Source organism: Eumetopias jubatus, unplaced genomic scaffold, assembly GCF_037043125.1.
Source record: "Eumetopias jubatus isolate StellerSeaLion01/CBP00866 unplaced genomic scaffold, mEumJub1_p1.0 scaffold_6, whole genome shotgun sequence".
Lineage (NCBI taxonomy): Eukaryota > Metazoa > Chordata > Mammalia > Carnivora > Otariidae > Eumetopias > Eumetopias jubatus.
In genome coordinates this window covers 57200660-57206773 of record NW_028274812.1, presented here as the reverse complement: position 1 = coordinate 57206773, position 6114 = coordinate 57200660, and the positions used below count along the sequence as shown (strand labels likewise).

General features: G+C 36.0%; 1 pseudogene; it reads left to right on the top strand.

Moving 5' to 3' along the window:
* Positions 1–1378: 1378 nt before the first annotated feature.
* Positions 1379–2331, top strand: LOC148164081 (heterogeneous nuclear ribonucleoprotein A1-like; annotated as a pseudogene).
* Positions 2332–6114: the final 3783 nt, after the last annotated feature.

Genomic DNA, 6114 nt, shown 5'->3' with positions numbered 1-6114 from the left:
TAGCTACAGGACATACCAATAGAATCCTCAAAAAGCTGAAAGGCAAAGAAAACAAAGACAAAAAAAAAAAAAAAACAAATTCACCATAATATTTAAGGACCGTGGGACAACATACATGTAACAGGAATACCAGAAGAGAGAAAAAGAAGAAATATTTGAAATGATCATGACTGAGAATTTGCCCAAATTAACATTGGACACAAAACCACAGATCCAGAAATCCGAGAGAAAATCAAACAGGATAAATGCTAAAACTAACAACTATATGTTGGAATATCATTTACTAATTGCAGTAAATAAAAGGCAAAAAAAAAAAAAAATCCTGAGACGGGATAAAAACCTTAACACATAGAGGAACAAAGATAACTATTACAACTAACATCTCAACCATTCAAGCAAGAAGCAAGCAGAATGAAATATTTAAAGTGTTGAGAAAAACCCCACCAACCTAGATTCTGTACCCTGCAAAATTATCCACCAAAAGTGAAGGAGAAATACTTTCTCAGTCAAACAAAAACTGAGGCATTTGTTGGCAGCAGATTTGCTGCAAGAAATTTAAAAGTCCTTTAGAAAGAAGGAAAATTATATAGGAGAAGCTTAGATCTACATAAAGAAAGAGCATCGGTGAAGAGAATTTAAGAGAAGGTAAAATAAAAACATTAATTTTTTTATTAACTGAAATAACAGATAATTGTTCAAATAAAATAGCAACAATGTATTCAATTATATATGTTTATGTATATATCTTATTTATAAATAAGAGAATAAGTTGAAAATATTAAGGCAGAAGCAATTCTAAGAATTACACTGAAATTTTAAACAACCCAAAGCCTTAAAAATCATCTAATAAAATTTAATTCATAAATTACATCTACATAAATAATTTATTTTCACAGCATAAAAAATTGTAATAGGGTACCCTCATAATAAATGCACCCTATTTTGAAAATAAATAGAATCATATTTGTGTACAAAAACTCCATTATAATGTGATAGGATCTATCCCATTGATATCATATCTAAACAATGATGTTGAGTGTTCACTGACTCTACAAATATTCGTATTACCTTTTTAAACATTTCCCTAAATTTTTTTCATACCCACAGACTGCTAAAAACAAAAGAACATAATTCAATTCAGTTTAAAAATATTCTCACCAAAATAGCTTAGACTTTACTGTTGTATTAGAAAAAATGAAATAATCTCCTAATAACAATTAACAGTCATTTCATTTAGCAGATGGGAGGAGTAAAGGCAACTTTTCTCATCTTCTTCTATAAATGGGATAACATATGTATTTATTAAAAACATATTTTGGGCTTTCTGCCCATGGACACCACCAAATAAGCATTGTTAGTCTCCCCTCCCACCGCCATCATGTCTAAGTCAGAGTCTCCCAAAGAGCCTGAACAGCTGCGGAAGCTCTTCATCGGAGGTTTGAGCTTTGAAACAACCGATGAGAGTCTGAGGAGCCATTTTGAGCAATGGGGACCGCTTACGGACTGTGTGGTAATGAGAGATCCAAACACCAAGCGCTCCAGAGGCTTTGGGTTTGTCACGTATGCCACTGTGGAGGAGGTGGATGCAGCCATGAACACAAGGTGGATGGAAGAGTTGTGGAACCAAAGAGGGCTGTCTCAAGAGAATACTCTCAAAGACCTGGTGCCTACTTAACTGTGAAAAAGATTTTTGTTGGTGGCATTAAAGAAGACACTGAAGAACATTATCTAAGAGATTATTTTGAACAGTATGGGAAAATTGAAGTGATTGAGATCATGACTGACCGAAGCAGTGGCAAAAAGAGAGGTTTTGCTTTTGTAACATTTGATGACCATGACTCTATAGACAAGATTGTCATTCAAAACTACCATACTGTGAATGGCCACAACTGTGAAGTAAGGAAAGCCCTATCTAAGCAAGAGATGGCTAGTGCTTCATCCAGTCAAAGAGGTCGAAGTACTTCTGGAAACTTTGGTGGTGGTCGTGGAGGTGGTTTTGGTGGGAATGACACCTTTGGTCGTGGAGGGAACTTCAGTGGTCGAGGTGGCTTTGGTGGCAGTCGAGGTGGTGATGGATATGGTGGCAGTGGGGATGGCTGTAACGGATTTGGTAATGATGGAAGCAACTCTGGAGGTGGCGGAAGCTATAATGATTTTGGCAATTACAACAATCAATCCTCAAATTTTGGACCCATGAAAGGAGGAAATTTTGGAGGCAGAAGATCCGGCCCTTATGGTGGTGGAGGCCAATACTTTGCCAAACCACGAAACCAAGGTGGCTATGGTGGTTCCAGCAGCAGCAAGAGCTATGGCAGTGGCAGAAGGTTTTAATTACTGCCAGGAAACAAAGCTTAGCCGGAGAGGAGAGCCAGAGAAGTGACAGGGAAGCTACAGGTTACAAGAAATTTGTGAACTCGGCCAAGCACAGTGGTGGCAGGGCCTAGCTGCTACAAAGAAGACATGTTTTAGACAATCCTCATGTGTATGGGCAAAAAAACTCGAGGACTGTATTTGTGATTAATTGTATAACACGTTATTTTAGTTTCTGTTCTGTGGAAAGTGTAAAACATTCCAACAAAGGGTTTTAATGTAGATTTTTTTTCACCTATTGTGTTGATTGCTAAATGTAACAGTCTGATCATGACGCTGAATAAATGTGTCTTTAAAAAAAAAATATTTTGGAATCAATTTCCAGACTCACATGTCTAATTGTGGATATCAGATGTGAAAGGAGAGAGATATTTTCTTCATGTGGCCGTTGCATTTAATCTTCCCTCTGTGGCTATGTTGGCCTATGATGTGTTTCCCCCCACCCTTTTTTGTCATGGAGGGTTTATATAGTGTTCTTTCCTGTTAAAGATATTTTATTTTTTTTAAGATTTTATTTATTTATTTGAAAGAGAGAATGAGAGAGAGAGAGAGAGCACAAGAGGGGGTAGGGTCAGAGGGAGAAGCAGACTCCCTGCTAAGCAGGGATCCCGATGTGGGACTCGATCCTGGGACTCCAGGATCATGACCTGAGCCAAAGGCAGTCGCTTACCAACTGAGCCACCCGGGCGCCCAAAGATATTTTATCTAAAAATGTAATAGCCCCAAAATAAATGGAAGACAAGTACGCAATGTTGCAATAGATTGCAGAACTAGCTTATTTTTCTCTGTAGAAAGAATTTAATACCTATCAAAATCCTACCCTAAAAATATTAAAATAAAAATATTAGCAAATAAACTCCATGTACTGTTCCTTTTTTTTTTTTACATTCCCATATATACTTTTAAAAATTATCTTATCTAGGATCACCTAAAACATTCTGTTTTGTGCTTTGCAAATGTCTTTTATTTAAGGATACATCTCTGAAGAGCAGTGGCAAATAGATGGGTAGAAACCAGGGTTCCTTAAAACAAGAAAACATTCTAATTTAATCCGCTCAGATTTTTATGCCCCATGGACAAAAATGAAAAAGTGATTTTTAAAATGTGTTATCCTAGGCATAAAAATCAGGCTTTTTATTTTTGCCTTATTGGCTCAAAGTTAAAATTAACATAGTCCTCCATCGAGTTACCTTCTGTAAGTGTATTCTTTTTTTTTTTTAAGTCAACTAGTGCCCAGAGGTTTTATTTATTTATTTTTTTAAATTTTTTATTGTTATGTTAATCACCATATATTACATCATTAGTTTTTGATGCAGTGTTCCATGATTCATTGTTTGTTCATAACACCCAGTGCTCCATGCAGAACGTGCCCTCTTTAATACCCATCACCAGGCTAACCCATCCCCCTGCCCCCCTCCCCTCTAGAACCCTCAGTTTGTGTATTCTTAACACATTTCTACATCTAATTATTTTCATGGAATAATTCGAGATTGCCATATCCATCTTTCTTACCTCTCTCTACACAGACATGACTCCATCCATGTATCTGGGATACTTCTGAATATATGAAATACAGGCCATGTAGTTTGTTCCCTAACTATAAAAATTAAGTCAATGAATGAACACAAGTAAATCCGTAAGTGGTTTATGAAGCTAACAAGCCTCAGTTGCTCCATGGCATGAAAAGTTTAAACTTTTGGGTGTATTTTAGTAGCTTATGGGTATTTCCATTCTTGCCCTTTTCAGGCTGTTAAATGATTTTTCTAGTCAAACTCTGATCCCGGGTTTGGCCCACATTCTCTCTCCTGGGGCCCCATGAGATACTGGCTACTTCAAATGCTTGCTCCCTCCATCACTTATTATAAAATCTCCAGTGTCACACCACTTAATAACGTGACGGTGAGGGAGTAGATGAAATAACTTCCTTTTCGGCTTTTTAGAGGTATCTACTCTGTCCAGCTTTCCTGCATTTTCAGAGAGAGTCTTTGCTGTCTGAACACACTGCAGCCTCTTTTACAAAAGGCACTACCAAGCAGGCATGGCTGTAGGTTTTGTTTACCCAACCCAATGAGTACTCTGTTTACAAATTAAAACATACTTATGGGGGTGCCTGGGTGACTCAGTCGTTAAGAGTCTGCCTTCGCTCAGGTCATGATCCCAGGGTCCTGGGATCGAGCCCGGCATCGGGCTCCCTGCTCCATGGGGAGCCTGCTCTCCCTCTCCCACTCTCCCTGCTTGTGTTCCCTCTCTTGCTGTGTCTCTCTGTCAAATAAATAAATAAAATCTTAAAAAAAAATAAAACATACTTATGATTTTCTCAAATTTCCACTCATTATCACATTGTCACAGTATTGTAAAAACTGATGTTTTTTCTCCCAAATTTTGACCATGTTAACAAAATAAACACGACTGTTAAAATTTCAGCAAGATTATTACATTTCTACTCCATTCTATTATACTGCATAGTCACAGTTACTGTTTATGTCCAGTTTTTCTTGATACATGTTTACTATTAAATTAGTATGATATATCAGAGATTTGTAATTCCAATTTCAAAACCCTTGGGCCCAAATATATTTTAAAATTCAACAATGTTCAGATTCTGGAAATATAATACAATGCAATACCATGCAATAACACAATATAATGAATCCTCTTATTGTATAATTTCCGGGGTGGTTTGGGCCAGCACCACAGTCAAACTTATATTAAAATCACTATATTAATATCTTCTGAATATTTAGTGAGGTGAGTAAAATTATAAAAGAATATGTTTAGACTCTTAACTACAGGAAAAAAACTGATGGTTATCAGAGGGGAGGTGGGCGGAGGGGTGGGGGAAGTAGGTGATGCGGATTAAGGAGCACATTTACTGTGATGAGCACTGGGTGATGTATGGAAGTGTTGAATCACTACATTGTACACCTGAAACTAATATTACACTGTAAGTTAACGAACTGGAATTTAGATAAAAACTTAAAAAAAAAGAATATGTTGACTGAGGTGGGATTTCGGTTTTTGCCAAACAAAATACAGCTTTTTTTTATTTCTGAATTGTGAATGAAACACTTTATATTAAACAGCACTTTGTACTTTGTCAAGCATAACATACAGTTTGGTATTTGTATTTCTTTGCAAATATTTCCCCTCTGTTTAAAACCTGTGCTCTCACATGTACGGCTATCCCAATACATAAAGAAAACACCTTTTTCCTCCAAGAGTTTAAAATTCAGTTCATGAAAAAATAAAAAAATAAAATTCAGTTCATGAACTCCTTTTCACTTTCTAAAAAAGCTAAACCTAGAAGTTTGCGTAGATAGATGTCTCAAAATATGAATAAAGCAATTTTAAGATTCACACATATTTTTAAAAAGAGGAAAATGTAACTTTGGTCAATTATAAACACACATTTTTTAGTGCTATTCAGAAACTAAATTTAACATTGTTTTAAGCAATGCTCCTTTGCTTCACTCAGTGAGACTCTGATGCAAATTCAGAAAAGTTGTTTTTATAACCTGGTCCAAAAAAAATATTATATGTCAATTCATATACATACAATTTCTACTTAAAAGCTACCAAAGGTAAACACACACAAACTTCAAAAGATAAAGGCAACCAAATTCAGTTCAAATCAAATTGATGTAATATCAAGTTATCCTTCTAGTATAAATATATTAGAATTAAAATACACAGAAAGAGAGAAGAGTGAGCAGGGGAGAGGGAGGCAAGTTTGAAGGGGAGGGC